The sequence below is a fragment of the Oryctolagus cuniculus genome, chromosome 13 (assembly GCF_051225735.1).
Source record: "Oryctolagus cuniculus isolate XC-2025 breed Fujian yellow rabbit chromosome 13, ASM5122573v1, whole genome shotgun sequence".
In the NCBI taxonomy this organism is placed as follows: domain Eukaryota; kingdom Metazoa; phylum Chordata; class Mammalia; order Lagomorpha; family Leporidae; genus Oryctolagus; species Oryctolagus cuniculus.
Window position 1 is genome coordinate 59,919,455 of NC_142879.1, and position 22,647 is coordinate 59,942,101.

The 22,647-nt window shown below is 38.9% G+C and overlaps 1 long non-coding RNA gene across 12 annotated transcripts in view; it reads right to left on the reverse strand.

The window, feature by feature from the left end:
- Positions 1–22,647, reverse strand: part of LOC103350916 (uncharacterized) — a 171,463-nt gene that overhangs the window by 122,029 nt on the left and 26,787 nt on the right. For 7 of the 12 annotated variants that reach the window (XR_016219728.1, XR_016219723.1, XR_016219729.1 and 4 more), the window contains one exon: positions 12,765–13,085. This is a non-coding gene — a long non-coding RNA (uncharacterized LOC103350916). Of the gene's footprint in view, positions 1–8,501; positions 8,718–9,304; positions 9,619–12,764; positions 13,086–22,647 lie in introns of those variants that run through there. The other 5 variants (XR_016219734.1, XR_016219724.1, XR_016219725.1 and 2 more) reach the window with 3 other exon arrangements.

The following is a 22,647-nucleotide window of genomic DNA, read 5'->3' on the forward strand; positions in this document are numbered from 1 at the left end:
ATCTCTGTCCTTAATGTGTTGTACTATGAGAATTAATGGTAAAACTACTACTCAAACAGTACTCTATACTTTGTTTTTATGTATGCAGTCTGTTGAAATCTTTACTTAGTATATACTAAGTTGATTCTCTGCATATAAAGATAATTGCAAATGAAGCACAATGAAGAATGGGATGGGAGAGGGAGTGGGAGATGGGATGGTTGCAGATGGGAGGGAGGTTATGGGGGGAAGAGTCATTATAATCGAAAAGTTGTACTTTGGAAATTTATATTTATTAAGTAAAAGTTGAAAATAAAAAAATGGCTATGCCTGTCATGGACAAACCTACTCAATTAAAAACTGATAATGGGGGCTGGGGCTGTGGCATTGCATGTAAAGCAATGGTACCGGCATCCCATATGGGCACTGGTTCAAGTCCCAGTTGCTCCACTTCCAATCCAGCCCTCTGCTACAGCTTGGGAAAGCAGAAGATGGCCCAAGTCCTTGGGCCCCTATACCCACATGGGAGACCTGGAGGAGGCACTTGGCTCCTAGCTTTGGTTGCACATCTCCGCCTGTTGCAGCCATTTGGGGAGTGAAATAGCAGATGGAAAACTTCCCCCCTTGCCCCTCCTTCCCTCTCTCTCTCTCCCCCTCTCCCTCTTTAACCCTGCCTTTCAAATAAATAAATAAATCTTTATAAAAAAAACTGATAATGGGCCCACTTATACCTCTTCTACTTTATCATCTTTGTCATTTATGGGATATTAAACTCAATCATGACATTCCCCATAATCCTACAGGTCAAGCCATTGCTAAACAGACCCATCATACTCTTAAAGCCCTTCAAAAACAAAAGGGGGGGGGGATCACTCCTAGGGAAATCAGACAATGGCAATTCTTTCATTTACTGTTAATTATCTAATTTCTTTTTCAAAATTTAATTCTACCTCCTTAGATTGTGAAACCCCAACACAAAGGCATTTTCATCCAGCTCATAAAGAACCACAACAATTAGTTTATCACTAGGAGCCCCCTAATTCTAACTGGAGAGGTCCTGCACCATTAATTACATGGGCGAGAGGGCATGCTTCCGTTTTAGCCCATACAGGTCCTCTTTGATTCTGGCTCATTGTGGTTTACCTGCCTGTCATCATGAGTTGGACACAGCGACTTTGGCAATTGAAGAATAGTGGTTGACATTCTTTCACCTTCCAACAACACCTGATCAACCAATTATTATATCTCTACCTGATTGCTGGTCATCATCCATTCACCTAGGGAGATATCAAATCTCTGGCTGCTGCTGCTCAACAAAACTAGCACCTAAAACGTGGTCGAAACCTTCTGAGACTTTACTTATGGCCATAATGGCTAAACTTATAACTCTATGCTTAAACTACTGTGTGTCTTTATATTGTTGCCTTGTTCTGTGGCCTTTGCTGCTTTGCTATGTTATCTTATACTAACTGTTTGTATATTGCTACCCTACATATTGAAAGACCAGTAGGAGCTCCTGTGTTCTTGCATTGTGCATGGAATTGTTCCCACTCATCATCCTAGGCATCTGGTTGGCTCTTTAATGGTAAAGGATTAGGTGCCGACTGGTTTAAAGTTCTAGGGCCACCCACGATTGGAGAAATGGAACGACCTATTGACTTGTCCAGAGGGAAAAAAAGACTGTTCCAACTGATTCGGGAACCCATTCCTGTAAATTACTAGATGCCTCTACTGAAGGCCCCCTCACTCGTGTACTGTAAATATTACTGTTTCCTTTATCATGGAACTTCTGATTATTCTGATGGTATCAAAGATAATTTTTGGATCTATTTAGCCAACTCCAGTCCTAATGAGTCCTCCTTTTGCAAAAGGAAGAAGAAATCTTCTAATGTTCTTACTCATAATTTGATAGGCATTGGAGCTATGGTCTCACTCTTGAAAAATAAACTAAACATTCTTTCATGTAATATACAAACAAATCAGTCAGTCATCCCATTCCTTTGCTCCCTGTATTCTTCCATTTATAAAGAAATAATACTCTGGTAAAATTCAACTCATCCATTATCCTTCTTATGGGATGGGCTTCTTTATGCAATAATTAATTTTATCCAGCTTTACCTCCTTCCTACTCTGGACTCTGTTCTCGGAAGAGTCATCTCAGCATTGCTTCCCAATTCCAACAGCTAAAATTCATGTTAATGCTCTTATCTCCCGTCTATGCACCCTGATTGTAACAATGACCTTAATCTTCTGAGTGTAACCACGGCAGCCATTGTGGCTGCCTTTATTTTTACCTATTCATGGTACGGTGGTGGGTGCCCACAACTTAGGATAATTGGCACGTATATTATCTAAAACTGCTAATGCAACTGCCACACTTTGTCATATATTAATTTTAAGCTTAATCAAGTTTAAGAGGGAGTCTTATAAAAATCATGCTGCTATCGATTATTTGTTACTTAAACATCATATATGATGTCAACAATTTCCTGAATTATGTTGTTTTGGTATTTCAGATAATTTAATTTTATACACAAATAAAATGACAAAATCAAAGAGGAAATGTCACATTTGCATGTTCAAACTGAATGGTGGCAATTGGGATCCTGGTTACATTGATTGTTACCCTTTGCAGTGCCACTTCTGGTGATATTGCTTCTATGTCTATTCGGACCATGCATTGTCTCTTACATCTCTACACTAGTATCGCAAAACCTACCATCTCTGATTAAAACAAAGAAATCGGGGGATGCAGAGGAAACTGCCCAAATGTTCTTGGGGGAACACACTCCCTTGCAATGGGACATGGCTGCAGTCCTGTCTCTGCCTATGCAGGCTAGGCAAGGGCACACCCTCCCAATGGAATGCAGTAGCAAAGGCAGCAGCGTGGGTAATCTGTAACTAGTGATGTATGATGGTTTTGGGAACTTGAAATATTGAGCAAGGCTTTGAATACTTGTAACATAGATCAAAACATGGATATGGATCACATCACTATCCTTTGTCATGGACCATAAAAGCTTGATTTTGTTCCTTTAATAAGCTTTAGTTAATATACTACTATGCCTAAGTACTGCCAGCGTGTACAGTTGTTTATACCCCATAATAAAAATGCTAGCCAGGGGCTGTCTGGGGGTGCTTTTTGTCCTGCTTGTCATTATCAATTCACCACTCTTTCTAAAGTGAAGTAATGTGCTGCCATGCAGAAAAGAGGCAGCATGTAAAGATGTCTAAATCAACCCCAAATAAAGCTTTTACATTATTGTGGCTCAAATTGGACCCAATGTCATTTTTTTAAATAAAGAGAAATAACCATTAATCACTTTCCACAAAGGCTAAGCTAATAACAAGTCAAGAAATCTCATATTTTGACTAAATAGATATTTAGGGTTGTGTCCATCATTAAAATTTATCTCTGTAAATATTGACATGTTTGTATTTTATGTAATTCTTCACCCTAAAAGACAAGCAATTTATTGTGTATAAAGTTTTAAATGTGCATTTCTGACAGGATAATCATCAATTTTTTACAGTGAATGACCCAAGAGGCATCTTAGTTCTTTCTAATCTCAATATATTTTATCATCTGGCTACACGACCTATACCCTACATGATGTGTGAGTCATCTACCTTTTACCTGGGAAAGGTGGGTAAGGATGGGGCCAGGATTAATTTATAGAAAGCAGAGAATAAAGTTGAAATCATTCTACAAAGAGAAATACTTTTGCTTTCGATTTCATATGCTGATAATTTCCCAATTTGCAAAAGTAAAAAGTTCGATGTCCAGAAATAGACTTTTTCAGTGCCCAGGAGAGTAGTAAAACATATGTGGTGATCTGCAGAGGAAACAGGAAAACTCCTGGGATTTGTTTGCTGCCAATTCCAAGACAGAACCACATTCACCTTAGGGAAGCCTCCGTTATTTGTTCCCTGGTTACCCTGCTCTTGGTGTGTCCTTTCCCTTCCTTCAATTTGGTAAGTTGCCACAACAAAAATACCAGGGCATTACATCAGAACCTCCCCATCTTTGGCAGTCAGCAGTGTCAAAGTGGATGTGACATTGTTGCGGAACAGTCCTGCTGCTGTGCTGCCATTCCAAGGCTTTGACAGTAAGCCAGACATGGCATGCATCAAGAGGACAGCTATGTTCTGGGTACACGAGAAACTCAGCCATGTGGCCTGGGGAGGAATGCCACCACATCCCATCAGACCTTGTGTTTCATCTGGAGTTCTTGGGGACCCCTGCCAGATACTCCAACCATCGCCATCCTGTAGGGTGGGCAGATTATGTGTTTGTTATAAAGGTCATTTAGAAGAAAATTAACTGAAACCCATTTGTGCTAGTGTAAGAATGGCAGGTCAATGATGAGTAAACAAAGATTCCATGGCACCACAGAAGAGGGTGCTGTGAGGGCGCAGGAAGCAGAATCAGCAAAGCTCTCAAATGATACAGATGTCTCTGTCTCTTTGCTGCTCTCTGCATATACCCCCATTCCCTTTTGGATCAACTGGATTTTTTGTTTCTCCCCAGTCCCCAGGGTGGTCACTCTATATCTTTAAAGAAACTGACTCCTAGTCTCAATTCCAGATTCTTGAGAAATAACCAATGTGTCCCATTCGGAACACAGGTTTCTATATGAAGCCCATTAACTGTATTCAGGGACATCAGGTCAAAAGGTGCAGAAATAGCTGCTAGAAATGTATCCTACAGACCAGTGATAGAGGGAGGCATTTGTTTCTGCCTTCAGAAGAAGGTCTAACCCATGGACTACCCAAACACCAAAAGCTACATATTCCAAGACGCAATAATGAGGTAAAGTTCAAGAAGGGTGTTGTTGCTTCACACATGCTCCTCTCAAATGTTTTTAAAACTCGGTTAATTCAAAGAACATTCTATAAACCATCACCATCCCATTTATATTAATATCATTTACAGCTATTTATTGGTTGTAATATTTTTAAACAAAATAATTTAGCAGAAATTTAGTGTGAAAATGTGGCTTTATTTTACTTCTCTACATATACACATACACACCCAAGCACACTGCATTTCTCCACCTTGTTAAGAAGTCCACATGGATATTTTTAAGTCTCTCAAACTAGTTCATGTGATGCAAAGTCATAGATGTGGCTCATACAGGCCTTGGTCTGGATCTCAGCCCTGTCCCTTAGTCACTTTGTAAACTTAAACTTCACTGAGTTTATTTTTTCATTATAAAAGGGAGTTAATAGCTCCCTCACCACGTTTCGGTGAAGACTGGAAAATGACAAAATATGTAAAATTTGTCTGGGCCTCTTCTTTGAATTTTATTGTAGATTTCAGTTCAGCCACAAAGAATAAGGAACTTAGTACTCCAAGACAGCCAAAAATATGCTCAGCTGTTTTGAGTATTTTGCTACTACAGGTGCTCAAGTATGGACAAAGTGACTACTGGTTGCCTGTTCTCTCCCAATGCTTACACTGCCTGGTTCTAGAATTTATCCTAGATATCCCCATCTATATGCCATTATCCAAATCCAACATACCTAAATAAGCAGCATCTTTTTTATAATCTACTGCATTTATTGTCAAAGGGACCACAACCTGAGTCACCCTGCTCACACTGTTGTTCTTTTGCTCAGCGGCTCAAAAATTTCACATGGTTGACAACACCTCTGCTCTGACCACATCTTCCTACCTAAAACCTACATAAAAATTCATGATACACTGCCTTTCGTCACACCCTTTACTTTTATGGGCTAAGTAGAAAATCATCAGGAGGTGTTTTGCAACCCATTTGGCTTCATTTCTGTTAGAGGCTTTCCTTGTGGTTATGATTTAAAAATAGAAATGCTCCACTTATCTTCAGTCTACTTGCCATCCATGACTTAACCAGATCTGTGCCAAGATGTCAAGGATACAGATGCTATATACTCATAGACTCATAACCCTCTGCTACTATTCTAACCTATCAGTCACACAAATTAATTACCCTAAACAGTTCTACCACTTACAGGAGTACAAGATTATATCAGGCCATCAAGACCCAAACTTTCTAGTCTTCTAAATTCACTACTTCCCTGGGAAGTAATATCCAAAACCTGCTCTCTGAAATCCGTCCAAAGGCTCAGTTCTCTAAGGACCTCAGCAGCTGACCAGTCCCAAGAGGCACCTCAAGGTTATTTACATCACATCTAAATTTTTTATTCAATATCCTCTAGGTACAATGCAGAATTTCATACCTCTGAAGTCTTTCCTCCATCCTTTATCAGCTCCTGGAAATTCATTCTCTTTCTCTCTTCCTCTCTTTCCCCCTGCTTTCCCTCCCTTCTTCCTCTCTCCCTCTCCTTTTTCAATAAAGATATGCACATCCTTGAAAAGCCTAATAAAGCTCCACCTTCTCAGTGATTCACAGCCTGGAATTCAGAATTCGTTTCTTCCATTAGGTATAGTTGGTTAGCATTGTCCATGCCCTGGGTCTTTTCAGTCCTATAACACTGTCACCTATCTTATCGAAATAGTGCTTAGCTTTCTTTTCCTCTGGGATGCCATGAAGTTGAAATGGCATACTGAGGCCGACAGTGATACAGTCGTTCCCTGTTCACTTCCAGGGCAGGGGCCCCATCTTGCTCATGTTCACTGCTGTTCCCAGGGCAATGTCTGATACTCACAGCAAGCACACGACCAACACTGCGGCCTGGGTGGCCTCTACCTGAGTTTTACTTTTGACTTTTAACTTTATTAAAGATGTTACTCTATTCTCCCAACAATGTTGTGAGGCATGAAGCACTAGAGTTACCTTTTCTGGATGGTAGATAGTAGACAAAGTTTTACTACTAAAGTATTAACCCCACAATTTTCAATATTGTTCATGCCAAATCAGGAGATAAACTCTCACATGAAGGGGCCAGCATGTGGTATAGCAGATAAAGCTGCTGCCTGTTAACACCTGCATCTCTTATGAGCAGCTGTTCAAGTATCAGCTGCTCCACTTCTAATCCAGCTCCCTGCTAACGGACTGCAAAAAGCAGCAAAGATTGGCTCAAGTGCTTGGGTCCTTACACCCATGTGGGAGACCTGGATGAGATTCCTGGCTCCTGGCTTCAGCCTGGCCTAGCCCTGGCCATTGCAGCCATTTGGGGAATAAGCCAGTGGATGGAAGACCTTTCTCTCTCTCTCTCCCTCTCTGTAACTCTTTCAAATAAATCTTAAAAAAAAAAAAAAACACACACACACAAAACTCACATGGATTACATAATTTGCTTAGAGAGGAAATCAAAGTGCTTTCTTTTTTAAGATTTATTTATTTATTGGAGAGGCAGAGCCACAGGCAAAGAGAGAGACAGGGAGACAGATCTTCTAACCCATGATTCATTACCCAATTGGTCACAATGGCCGAGGTGAAGCCATTAGCTTCTTCTGGGTCTCCCATGTGGGTGCAGGGGCCCAAGCACCTGGGCAGTCTTCCAATGCTTTCCAGAACACCAGCAGAGAGCTGGATCAGAAGAGGAGCTGTGGGGACTCAAACTGGCATCCAGAATGCCAGATCCACAAGTGGAGGTCTAACCTACTATGCTGGCCCCCAAAGTACTTTCTTAAAACTTGTGTTACATATGTATGAGTGCTGCAATGCCTTAGTCTTGGGTTCGGAAGATCAAGTATCACATTCTACACCAGCAGCTGTATGAATATAAGCTGTTTCTATGGAAGAAAGATTTTGGTAATAATGCTTTTGAATACACTGAAAGCATCAATCAGGGCAAAGGACATGAGAGAGATGTTTCCTTTGAGTTCATCTATTGTTAAACATTCATTTGGAATGAAGTCTGCACTTAGTGAACAATGGTGTTTTCTCAATTTGTGTTTATGTAGTCCCATAAAGGGTATAAGATTAGATCAGGTCATTCAGATCCCTACTTCCTAGTCTCCTAAACTCACTTCACTCAACTCCCAAGAAACAACATCCAAAATGAATCCCTGGGCACTCTTTCTACGAGTACAGATTATTTGTTTTGAGCACACTTCCTTTGGAGAAATCACATTCTCTTAGCTTAAATTTCCTGCCTAAAAGCAGTTGAGCATGGCATGCCTCTTCCTGACCCAGGGAAGGAAAATTTCAACTGTTCTGTAGGTACGTTCTTGGTTTTCAAAAAGTTCAATGCTAGGTGTTTTTTTTTTTTTTCCTTCCTTTGCTTACAATGTAGGACACTGAAAGTATTTTATTTTCTGGATTCAAGAACAATATCAAACTGATCTACGTATTAGCTAGTTCATGATCTCCTTTAAATAAAGAAGTGCTGAATCATTTCAGTGAATTGACTTTAGAAATAGTAAGAGGAATCTACTGTGTGATCCTGAAGAAAAGAAATTTACTATCACCTGGAGCTGGGATATAGATAATCTTACCAATCAGTAGTGAATGCATAATACAATTAATAATAAATTCTACTGTTCATTGAATATTTTCCAGGTGCCAGATATGAGTAATGCTATCAACTCTATAAGTAAGGAAACTAAAGCTTTGGAAAGTTCAATAACTTACCCTAAAATTATGGGAATTGCAGACAGTACAGCTGAGATTGCCCTGGCTGTCTAATGTCACGCTGTATTCTTAATCAAGGTGTGGAATCCATAATGAAGTCAGGGAGCGATTGTCCAGATGTCAGTGAAGAGCACAATCTGCTATCAGGTACTATCAATTCACTTTAACATACAGGGGAATTCTCAGAAACACACCTTTCCTGGCACCCTGTTTTACCTATAGAAAAATAAGAAAAAGAAAAATGATGAGAAAATATAGTAAGAAATTGAGACAAGAAATGTTGCTCTGCTAGCTTCCACAAATACATACAGTGTAACAGTCAGATTATGCAGCACTGTATAGCATGTCATGCCACACTTTATAAATCAGAAATCTCTGGAAACCAATATGACCCCACCAGTATAATATTAAGCTTAATTTGTGAAACCAACATAATACCAATTAAACAGACTATGGTCTGTTTGTTGGGATTATTTTAAGTTTTAAGTTTCTTTTTTTTTTTTTTTTTTTTTAAGGGAGAGGGTTTATTGGGGAAACTCAGCAGGCTGGAGGGACAGGGTAAAGAAGGAAAAGAGAGAGAAGGAGAGTATAAGAGAGAGAGAAGAGAGGAGCTTTCGAGGAGAGGAGAGCAGATGAGAGGAGCCAAGAGAGTCACGTGTTCAGGAATAGGCCCTTTTAAAACTTTGCCAGAGGGCAGGCAGGGAAGCAGGAGCAGTGAATCCCATTAGGATGGGGGTGGAGCTTAGCACAGGTAGTTGGGCCATGTGGCTACCAGACTTTCAGCAATGGCGGTGGAACCGAGTCATAGGATGTAAATCAGGATGTAGATCGCATGTCATTTTCCTAACATTCCCCCCTTTTGTTTTTTATAAAGCAGGAGTGGTATGGAATTAGATTAGTCCCAAAAGTCCAGGAGGGGTAGAAGGACGATGATCTGTCTTTAGAGCTACTTCCTGCTGACATGGGGCGACGAGATACTCTTCACTGGCATGGGGCAATGTCTCAAGCCGCTGTCTCCTGGGTGGGGAGCCGAGTATGTCCCTGTAGCAGCATTTGGTTGACCGCCTGGTTGCTGAAGGCCTTTGTTCCATTATCACCAGCTGTAAACATTTAGACACTGTAGTATACAAGACAGGGTGAGAATAGCAAACAATGATCCTAAGAGTCGCATTAACCAGGTAATGAGAGGATTTCATTGAGAGGAAATGGGGCGGGGGGGGGGGGGGGCGTCTCTGGACCTTTGTGGGGACAGTTTGATGGATGTGGCTTAAAGCTGATCCCAGGCAAGACCAGGAGAAAGGCCACTCACATTAAGTTGTTAGTTTCAACAGCTTCACCAAGTTTTCTTTAGCAATAATGATATTACTTTATCTTATAAATGATAAATATCAGGAAAACATGATCATCTGAGGCAAGATTATTCCTTGAAAATATAAAGGGAAGAAACTTAAGATAAAACACAGTATTTTCAAAACTAAGTCTATTGGATGTTTTGAGGATAACTATGTAAACGTGAATCATAGAATTACAAATACACAATGACAAAATGCATCAGTAATGGATGTGAACAATAAACTTATTTTTTCTAAACAGTTTTAGGCTATGATTCATTTTGTTTCTTAAATACACTTTTTTAAAAGATTTTATTTTTTTGAGATTTATTTATTTATTTGAAAGTCAGAGTTACACAGAGAGAGGAGAGGCAGAGAGAGAGAGAGAGAGGTTTTCCATCCAATGGTTCACTCCCCAGATGGCCGCAACAGCCAGAGCTGCGCTGATCCGAAGCCAAAAGCCAGGAGATTCTTCAGGTCTCCCACATGAGTGCAGGGGCCCAAGGACTTGGGCCATCTTCTACTGCTTTCCAAGGCCATAACAGAGAGCTGGATTGGAAGTGGAGCAGCTGGGTCATGAACCGGCACCCAAATGGGATGCCGGTGCTTCAGGCCAGGGCATTAACCCGCTGTGCCACAGTGTAGGCCCCTAAAAGATTTTATTTATTTGAGAAGTGGAGTTACAGACAGCGAGAAGAACAGACAGAGAGAAAGGTCATCCATCCACTGGTTCACTCCCCAAATGGCCACAATGGCTCAAACTGGGCTGATCTGAAGCCAGGAGCTTCTTCTGGGTTTCTCACATTGGTGCAGAAGCCCAAGGGCTTGGGCCATCTTTCACTGCTTTCCCAGCAGACAGCTGGATTGAAAGAGGAGCTTCTGGGACACAAACTGACACCCATAGGTTTGCCCACAGCACAGGTAGAGGCTTAGCCTACTGCGCCACAGCGCTGGCCCCAATAAACTTAGTTTTGAGACTAGAATTGTAATAGAATTTTTTCAATTAATGTAAAACAGCAGATAACACTCTACCTTTCTTTCTTCTTTCAAGAAGAAAGGTTTAACATTGAGCTAGAGGATTTTATTAATATTAACATCACTCAGCAAATGTTGATCTTAACCAGAGAATAGACATCAACAATACATCATTTTCCAAAGGATCCATCTTTGGCAAGTGCTGCATAGATTCCAAACCAATTATATAATTCTCAGCTTGATGAGCCTCTGGAGATGGCTCATAAAAGAAGTTGTTCTAACAGCTTGAATTCACTAGACAATTTGGGAAATGTCACAGAAAATAACAGAGAACTTTGGAATGATGTAACAAATTGATGATCCCTGTCAGATTAGAGCGCGTCCTTTTATCAATTTCAAAGGATTTACTTAGAGTACTCCGGGTGCTCTAATCATTCTAAATAATAGATCTAATCGATTCATATCTTATTAGACAAAATTAGAGCTTCTTGAAAAGTTCAAAGTATTTCCTGCTTGAAAATTCTATTTTAGAAGTTTCTAATTTATAAGGAAAATTTGAAGAGGCCTATCTCAGGGAAACTTCATTCTTTTATTTAAAAATGTCCAGTGTTAACATCTGAATAACTGATGCAAACATCAGAACTTACAGAGACAGAGCTCTGTAGCGAGAGTTTGATAAAATTTTGCCTTTTCTAATTAGTGATTATGAGACTTAGGGGTTTACTCATTTCTTCTAATGGTGCTACCTGTTCAAGAGGTTTAATACTGCATATTCCACAAGGCTCTTAAGCTTGAGATGAGATGTGTGGAAAGTGTATCATGGCATGGGATATATGGTGAACATCTCCATTTGCCTAGACTTTAATTCAACGTATATGAAATCTTTATTGTCTCTCTCTGCAACAGAATGAAGTGGCACAGTGAGGAGAATGGTACTGATTTATCACTGATGTGCTTAATGCAGTGCCGGCTTATTATATATTCTCAGTGCCTATTTGTTGACTGAAGGATCAATACTTTATTATTTAACAAAAGATCCTCTTCCTTACAACTCCATTTTTTCATAATCTAGTATATACATTAGAATATATATATTCTCTTCTAAAATACAATATAAGAGGACTGGCACTACTGATATCATGGACACTAACAGGATTTTAAAAAGGAATATTATAGATAACTTTATAAGTTTGATACCTTAAGTGAGATGGATCAACTCCCTGAAAGATTATCAAAATTTACACAGGAAGACATAACATCAATCAGTCTCCACATGCCTAACAAATTCAATCAGTAATGGACAATCTTTCAAAACAGAAGGAATAGGCCTATATAGTTTCCTTGGTGAAGTCTACCGAATATTTTGGGAATAAATTATGCAAAGTCTCCACAATCTCTCACAGAAGAACGGATGTGGAAGGATTACTCTTAACTCATTCAATGAGGTCAGCTATTTCCTAATAGCAAAAGCCAGAGGCATTACAAGAAAGGAAAACTATAGACCCATATGCACAGGAACATAAATACAAAACTCTTCAACAAAATATTAGGAAGTAGAATCCTACAATGCACAAAAATAATTAGACACCATGGCCAAACAGTATCTATTCCAGGTGTGAAGGCTGGTTATATATTCAATAATCAATAATCCATCATATCAATAGGCTAAGAAGCAAATTTACATTGTAATATCATTAGATGCAGAAAAAGCATTTGACAAAATCCTATACCAATATATGAAATGGTGAGGAACTTCTCCAGCTTGATAAATAGCATCTGCAGAAACCCTACAGATAAAACCATACTTAACAGTGATAAACTTGGTACTTTTTGCCTAAAACTGGGAATAAAGCAAAAGCATTCTCCTCTCATTACTCCTATTCAACCTGGTTCTGGTAGTCCTGGCTAATAGCTAAAGACAAGACAAGAAAGTAACAGATTGGGAACAAAGATACAGACTATCTTGTTTATTAAATGATCATTTTTAAAAACTTTTTTAAAGGTTTATTTGAAAGGCAGAATGGCAGAGAGAGAGAGGCAGAGACAGAGAGACAGTGGTCTTCCATCTGCTGGTTCAGTCCCCAAATGGCCACAGTGGTCAGGGCAGGACCAGGATGAAGCCCAGAGCCAGGAACTCCATCCAGTTTTCCCACAGGGCTGGCAGGGGCACGAGAACTTGGAACATCTGCTGCTTTCCCAGACATATCAGCATGGAGCTGGATCAGAAAGGGATGCTGGCATTCCAAGAGATGGTGTAACTCACAGGCCCCTGGACAATCTAGAAAATCCAGAAGAAACAACAATAGCAAAAAACTCCTGGAACTAATGAGTGATTAAAGCAAGATTGAGATACAACACCAATATACAAAGGTCAATGGCTTTCTTATATACCAAAAATGAACAAATAAATTTTGAAATTAAAAATATAAATTCCATTTACATAAGCATCAAAACCTGAAATATTTAGATATAAATATGACAAAATATGTGTAAGATCCATGTAAGACATGCTAAAATGTATACATTTATGAAATAAAGTCAGATAAATGGGGAGAGTAAACTTGAAGAATTTCACTGAACCTGAGGGAGATCTTACATTTGTTTATTTATTTTTTTTTGCGCAATCCAATTTTTAAGCCCCTATTCTTATAGAAATTCATACAGAAATCTGCATAGTTAAGAAAAATCCCTGGGGGGAAAAATGGCAGATTAGGGAGCAGTATGCTATACAGGGCTGAGAAGAAAAAGTGCAATGAATAGGGTAGGAGGTACAAGTCTGGGGGAGAAGAGAAGGGGAACAACCTGGGAAGCCCCACAGGTGGAGGGGAAACAACCCGAAACCACATGGGGAGTGCTGGCGCACACACAGAGCCACAGTCACAGACAGCCCAAGCCGGGAGCATCGTTGAGATTGCGGGGGAGGTCAGTCTGCACCAATCCGTGGGGATAGAGCCATAGAGCCACAGAGAGTATGGCTAGAGTATGGACTACAGCTCAGTTACCAGTGGTCACTTGGGGTCCTAGTAATAGTAAATGGGGACAACTGATTCCAACAAATTTCTCCAAAACAAGATCTGCAACCTGGCTGGGAGAGGGGGCGGGCACCATTTTAAAATCAATGGTACAACTAAGAAGCCTGTAGGCATGTAGATAACAGATCACTGAGACTGGACACAGGAGCGCAGTGCTGCCAACAGCCACAGGCAGGCATTGGACCAGGGACTCTAGTATGTGTGCCCGATTCAGAGCTACCAATGGAGGGAACAGCCCACAGCTCCCACTACCCCAGAGCTCAGCAAGAAGGTAGCCCGGCAAATATGGAAAACAGAGGAGTGCCCGCACCAGCAGCACCGTCATGTGTCAGCATCTGTGGGAGCTCTATATGCTAAGAGCCTGGAGCCTCAGTAGCTACATGAAAGAGTGTAGGACAAAGCTGGCTTTGAAGTTCCACCATGGCCAACACAGCTGCCACCCTGGAAATCAGCCCCACCCTACAGCATTACCCATAGCCCCAGGGACACATCCACCAAACCAACTCCTGGTATTCGGAAAGGAGTAAGGGCAGACTCAATGAAACCACAGAAGCTTAACCCCAAAGATAAAAACCAACAGAAAAAAAATTTAAAAATCAACCCCACAAATGATGAAAAAAGAAAAAACGAGTCAAAACAAATCATAGAAAAAGAAAATCAAAAGAGACATCAAAATATTTCTGGAAACAAATGTAGATGACAATACATCATATCAAAACCTATGGGAAACAGCAACAGCACTGGTAAGAAAGAAGCAATAGCAACAGCAATAGGTGCCTACATGAAGAAACTGGAAAGGTATCAAATAACAGAGCTATCAATGCATCTTGAGGACCTAGAACATCAACAACAAACCAAACCCAAAACTGATATGACTAAAGAAATAATTAAAATTAGAGAATAAGCAAAATTGAGACAAAAAATACAGAAAAATCAGTGAAATGCTGCTTTTGAAAAAATAAAAATTGATACAGCACAGGCAAAAGTAACCAAAAAAGGAAAAGACCTAAATCAATAGAGATGAAAAAGGAAATGTAACAAACAGCACAGAAATAAAAATAATCATCAGAAATTATGAAAGAGCTGTATGCCAACAAACCAGGAAACCTAGAAGAAATGGATAGATTTCTGGACACATAAAACCTTCATAAATTAAGTCATGAAGACACTGAAAACCTAAACAGACCCATAACTGAATTGAATCAGTAATAAAGGCCCTCTCAACAAAGAAAAGCCCATGACCGGACAGCTTCATTGCTGAATTCTATCAGGCATTTAAAGGAGAACTAACTCCAATTCTTTCTATCTATTTAAAACAATTAAAAAGGAGGGAATCCTCCCAAACTCATTCTATGAAGCCTGCATCACCTTAATGCCCAAACCTGGAAAAGATGCAACAGAGAAAAAGAACCACAAACCAATATCCCTGATGAACATAGATGTAAAAATCCTCAACAAAATGATAGGCAGTTGAATCCAACAACACGTCAGAAAGATAATCTACCCTGACCAAGTGGAATTTATTTCCGAAATGCAGGGATGGTTTAACATTCACAAAATCAATGTGATACACCACATTAACAAATTGAAGAACAAAACCATATGATATCTCAGTAGATGCAGAGAAGGGATTTGATAAGATACAACATCCTTTCATGATGAAAACTCTAAGCAAATTGGGTATAGAAGGAACATTCCTTAACACAATCAAGGCAATTTATGACAAACCCATGATCAGCATCCTATTGAATGGGGAACTTAGAAAGTATCCCCATTGAGAGTTGGAGCCAGACAAGGATGTCCACTCTCAACATTACTATTCAGTGTAGTTCTGGAACTTTTAGCCAGAGCCATTAGTCAAGAAAAAGAAATCAAAGGGATACAAATTGGAAAGGTGGAAGTCAACCTATCCCTATTTGCAGATGACATGATTCTATATAGAGAGAATCCAAAAGACTCCACTGAGAGATTATTGGAACTCATAGAAGAGTTTGGTAAAGTAGCAGGATATAAAATCAACACACAAAAATCAACAGCCTTTATATACATAGACAATCCCATAGCTAAGAAAAAACTTCTAAGATCAATCCCATTCACAATATCCTCAAACAATCAAGGAATTTGGAATAAATTTAATCAAGAACATCAAGGATCTGTATGATAAGAGTTATAAAACATGAAAGAAGCCAATAGAAGATAAAAAATGAAAAAATATTCCATGTTCACAGATTGGAATAATCAACATTGTCAAAATGTCCATACTATGAAAAGCAATTTACAGATTCAGTGTGATACCAATCAAAATACCATGGACATTTTTCTCAGAGGTAGAAAAAAAAATGATGATGAAATTCATATGGAAACACTGGAGACCCCGAATAGTTCAAGCAATATTACACAGTAAGAATAAAGCTTGAGGCATCACAATACCAGATTTCAAGACATACTACAGGGCAGTTATAATCTAAACAGCCTGGTACTGATACAAACATAGGTGGTTAGACCAATGGGACAGGAAAGAAATTTCAGAAATCAATCCAAGCATCTACAACAAATTTATCTTTAACAAAAGAGCTGAAATCAATCCCTGGAGCAAAGACAGTCTCTTCAACAAATGGTGCTGGGAAAACTGAATTTCCACATGCAGAAGTATGAAATGAGAATCCTACCTTATACTTTACACAAAAATTTTCTCAAAATACATTAAAGACCTAAATCTATGACCAGATATAATCATATTATTATAGAACACTAGGGAAAACCTGCAAGACATTGACATAGGCTGAGTTCTTGGAAAGGACCCCAGAGGCATGGGCAATCAAAGCCAAAATTGACAAATGGGATTACATCAAATTGAGAAGCTTCTGTATTACAAAATAAACCATCAGCAAAGTGAAGAGAAAATTCACAGAAGGGGAGAAAATATTTGCAAACTATACAACTGATAAAGTTTTAATAACCAGAATATATAAAGAGGCCATGAAACAACAGCAACAAAACACACAACCCAGTTAAGAAGTGGGCAAAAGACTTAGATATTTTTCAAAAGAGGAAATGCAAATGGCCAACAGACACTTGAAAAAATGATTAGGATCACTAGCCCTCAGGGAAATGCAAATCTAACCACAAGGAGGTTCACCTCACCTCAGTTAGAATGGCTTTCATACAGAAATATACAAAAAGAAATTTTCGTGAGGATGTGGGGGAAAAGGTACTCTAATCCACTGTTGGTGGGAATATAAATTGGTAAACACACTATAGAAAACAGTATGGAGACACCTCAGAAATCTGAATATAGACCTACCATACAACCCAGTCATTCCACGCCTGAGAATTTACCAAAGGGAAATGAAATCGGCATATGAAATTATTTGAAACTCCATGTTTATTGCAGCTCTATTCACAATAGCTAAGACATGAAATTAACCCAAAGCCCATCAAGCAAAAACTGGATAAAGAAATTATGGGATATGTACACAGCAGTTTAAAAAAAATGAAATCTGGTCATTTACAACAAATTGATGAACCTGGCAAACATCATATTTAGTGAAACAAGCCAGTCTCAAAGGGACAAATACCATATGTTCTCCTTGACTTGTAATAACTAGTATAGCACCTAAAAGGCCATCTGTAGAATTGAAATTGACACTTTGAGAAGCAAAGACTTTGAACAGCCCTTGTCTCAAATGTTGAAGAACAGTTTCTTTCTTTTTCTTACTATTTATTGAAATCTTTTGATAACAGTTAATCATATGTATATAAAATTAATTGAAAATAGATCCTAGCAAAAATAAGAGTGGGAGTAAGAGGGAGGAGAAAGAAGGGTGGGAGGGCAGGCACAGTGGGAAGAATCACCATGTTCATAAAATTGTAATTAGGAAGTGTGTGAAGTTTGTAACTGTAAAGCTGTATAATTCTGTATACATTCATACAGACTTACTTCTAAGGGTACATTATAAAAACTTGCCAGAGGACCCCAAATCCTCTTAAGCTTGGGGGGGGGGGGGTTAAAATAGCATTTTATGTGTTAAAGTGAGCATAGGGATAGGATTAAGTGTTAAAATGATCATATAGATAGGACTAAGTGTTAAAGTGATTATATTAATAGGATTCAGTGTTTGGTAATAATAAAAGAATTAAAAAGGAGTGAGGGTGCCATCAGGGGAAGCAGTCCACACAGCAGACTCACAGAATGACAAGTACTTCAAGTAGAACTCTGACCTCAGAATCAGCTCTTAAGGCATTCTGGTCTGGCTGAAAAGCCCACTGGAGCATTTTAGGCATGGAAAGCCAAAACACTGTGGCAAAAACTGTCCTACATGAAGGAACTCTATGGTTGAGACCCCAGTGGAAAGTGGTCAAAGAAGGGCATACTTTTCTCTGAAGGGAGGAGAGAACTTTCATTTTGCTGACAAACTTATCTAAATACTGATGGAGTTTGTGGATTCAAAAGGGTTCCATAGCCTAGGCATCTCATGTCAAGAGCCTCAGATGATATTGAAGTCATCCATAAGAGTGTTAAATATTAAATTAACAACAGGAGTCACTGTGCCCTAACTTCCCATGCAGGACTTCTGCACTCAAAGAGTTGTGCTAGGAGAGTTAGTAATAAATTTGTTTTTAAAGATTTATTCCATTTTAGTGTATTAAGTGGGGGATATACTTATATCTCATAAATTTTAGTTAGGCCAAAGTATCCAACTACATTGCTTGTTTTCTTAGGTGCTTCTTCAATTAATGACAAAGACTTACTTTCCTTTAACGTGAAGGATACTCTTATGTCTCATAAACTAGTTTAAATGCTTACAAAAGATGAATCACTCTTGGGTGCTTCTTTAAAATTAAGTTTCTCAAAAAAAAAAAAAAGGCCAATTAACTTCAAGATGCAATGACTTTGAACAGCCCTGTCTCAACTGTTGAAAAACAGCTTCATTTTTTAATTTTTATTTTTACTTTGTCTTGCAAATTTATGACTCTTTACTTACTATAGACATAATCTTCTATGCATAAAGTTAATTGAAAATAGATCTTAGTATAAAATAAAACTGGGAATAAGAGAGGGAGGTAGAAGAGGGGTGGGAATGGGTATGAGAGGGCGGCACAGTGGGAAGAATCACTGTAGTCCTAAAATTGTACTTAAATACATGAAGTTTGTATTAACTAAAAAAAGATAATAATATTAATAAAATGCAAATCATTAGCAATTCAAAAAAAAAGAAAATCCCTATCCCATAACAATGATATTATCAGGTGCTGGCACTGTGGTGCAGTGGGTTAAAGCCCTGGCCTGAAGCACTGGCATCCCATGTGGGCACCGGTTCTAGTCCCAGCTGCTCTTCTTCCTATCCTACTCTCTGTTATTGCCTGGGAAAGCAGTAGAGAATGGCCAAAGTCCTTGGGCCATCTAGGGAGTGAACCAGCAGATGTAAGATTTCTCTTTCTGTCTCTACTCTCTGTAACTCTGTCTTTCAAGTAAATAAAATAAATCTAAAAAATGATATTATCAATCAATACATAAGGGTAGATCTATGAACAATACAACTTCATGTTTCTTATGGAAAATTCTATATTTTCTAAGTGTGAAAATTATTCTTAAATGATATCAGTGTTTCCTTTGGAAAATGATGGAAAATGACTTATACATCCATTTTTAATTAGTGCAGCCACAATCTCCAGGGCATAGTGGAACAACCTGGTTGCCTCCTCTGTACTTTGTTTTATTATATTAACCTTATGTGCCTCATTGATTTATACTGATAATAAGATCATCAATGTGAAGCTGTCTACCTTGTACCTTGCACACATAAACAGTATCCATTTGTTCTTTATTTTTCTACATCAGAATAAGGGAGGTGGGGCTAAATTATTATTTCATTTGTCCAAGTATGATGCTGCATGGAATTCTCTGGCTGGGCTATCTTTCTGAGGCTTGACTTAGCATACATCTATGATACCCGAGAAGCTATCAGTCAAGACAAGAGCTATTAACACAAAACACTGAATTGGAAAGCAGACAGATGTTATCAGAGACAAGGTACATGGATCTTGTCAAAATTACATCTAGTTGGTTCTTGCCAGGGCAGTTAGGTAAGAAAATAAATAAGATACATCCAGACTGGAAAGGAAGAAGTAAAAGAAGTAAAGCCATCTTGATTGGTTGATGTCATAATCTTGAATATAGGTAATTCTAAGGAATACACTAACAAAACTATTAAAACTAATGAAAAAAGTTCCAAGATTGCAGGAGGTAAGATCAACACACACAAGCTAATCTATTTATAATAGCATTGGAATATCAAAAAAGTAAGATCTTACAACAGATATCAAAATCATTAAAACCTTAGAAATTAAATTTAACAAAAGATAAAAGAATCATACACTGAAAACTACAAGATATCATTAAAAGTACATTAAACAGAAATATCCCATATTAAAATAATGACTTAATATTGTTAAGATGACAATACTTCCCAAATTGATCTATAGATACATTGTAATCCTTGTCAAAATTTCAGCTTGCAGAGCCACTGCTGTGGTATAGTAGGCTGAGCATCCACCTGTGGCTCTAGCAACCCATATGGATGCCAGTTCAAGTCCTGGCTGCTCCATTTCCAATCCAGCTCCATGTTAATGGCCTGAGAAAGCAGTAGAGGATGGCCCACGTGCTTGGGCCCTTACACCTGCATGGGAGACCTGGAAGAAGCTCTTGACTTCCAACTGGCCCAGCTCTGGCTATTGCACCTGTTTTGGGAGATAACCAAGAGATGGAAGACCTCTCTCTGTCTCAGCCTCTCTCTGTCTGTAACTTTGTGTCTCAAGTAAATAAATACATCTTTTTAAAAAATTCAACTTGATTTTTTTTACATAAATTGACAAGGTGATCCTTAAACTCATGCGGAAATTCAAGAGACCTTAGTGTGAGGATTGACATCTCTTGATCTCAAACTTCATTATAATGACATAATAATCAATTCTTTATCATGCTGGCATAAAAACAAATGTGAATCTCTGGACTAAAATAGAGAAGTTAGAAATAATTCTTCATGCTTACGACCAGATTTTTGTTTATTTTATTTATTTTTTATTTTTGACAGAGTGGACAGTGAGAGAGAGAGACAGAGAGAAAGGTCTTCCTTTTGCCGTTGGTTCACCCTCCAATGGCCGCCACGGCTGGCACGCTGCTGCCGGCGCACCGCGCTGATCTGAAGACAGGAGCCAGGTACTTACCCTGGTCTCCCATGGGGTGCAGGGCCCAACACTTGGGCCATCCTCCACTGCACTCCCTGGCCACAGCAGAGAGCTGGCCTGGAAGAGGGGCAACCGGGACAGAATCCAGTGCCCCAACCGGGACTAGAACCCGGTGTGCCGGAGCCACAAGGTGGAGGATTAGCCTATTGAGCCGCGGCGCCGGCCTACGACCAGATTTTTGACAAAGGTACCAAGGCAATTCAGTGGGGGTTAAGAGCAATCTTGGTGGAGGTGGAGAGGACAGAAAGGTGAAGTGACAGAGTGACTATCTGCTCAATCACTTCCAAATACCCACAATGACCAGGCCTGCCCATGTCAAAGTCGGGAGCTCGCAACTCAACCCAGATCCCTCACACGTGGGTGGCAGAAATCTAATTACTCGAGCCCTCACCACTGCATTCCAGGGCCCACATTAGCAGAAGACCAAAATCCCAACCTGGAGTCAGTGATCAAATTCAGATATTCTCATGTGGAACACAGGCATCCAACTGCTAGATTAAAAGGCTTACCCCAAAACAGCAATCTTTTAACAAATGAGACAAGGACAACTGAATATATAAAAACTCAAAATGTGCAGACCTAAATGTAAGATCAAAACCCATCAAAACTCTGAAAAACTGAATCTTCACTTCTATAGATTGGCAATATTATCTTAGATATGATACCAAAAGCATAAGGAAAAAAATGGTAAGAGATAAATTGGTTGTCAACAAATATAATTTTTGTTTCAAATAATACCACCTCCAAGTATAAAAATAACCCCCTAAAATGGTAAAAAATACTTTCAAATCATATGATCCAAATCAAGATAGTTGTAAGACTTGAATAAACATTTCTCCAAAGATAGTAAAATGACAGTACATTAAAAGATGCTCAGTAACATTGATCAATAAGGAAATGCAAATGGAAAGCACAAGAAACCACTTTGTGCCCACAAAAACATCTATAATCAAAAAGATAATGACTCATGTTGAAGATGTAGAAAAAATGGAATACTCAGAATTTGCTGGTGAGCACGACAAATGGTGCAGAAACTTAAGAAAGAAGGTAGTTATTCAAAATATTAACATTTATCCTGTGACTCTGTAGTGGCTACTTTTAAAGTAAATGATCTGAGATTCCACTTTATAGTGCACAAGATTTTCTATATTTAAGCATATACCTAAAGTCAAAGCGTTACTAATTCCACCAAATGCTACAGGCTTTTACACACATGTGCAATCATATCTGACAAAGTGCTGCTAAATTCCATAGGAATAAAGTCTCATTCCCTCTTGATTAATATTATCCCTAGAATTTGCACTGTTTGTTGTTGTTTAGCCTATTTGAACATGTTATTTGATATCTCCTTATACAACCAATGAGTATTTATATCCATAAAATGTGGCACTAAATTTTAGCATATAAAATAGATTGATGGTTGTGTCATCTTTCCTTTGTCTAGCACAAACCTATTTTTCACTGCATTTGAGCCCTTGAACAAAAAAGCAGCTTTAGTGAGCACACTGAAGGTATTTCCTGCACGGACCCAAATTTCTCTGCTGCCTCCCCTCTGGTCCA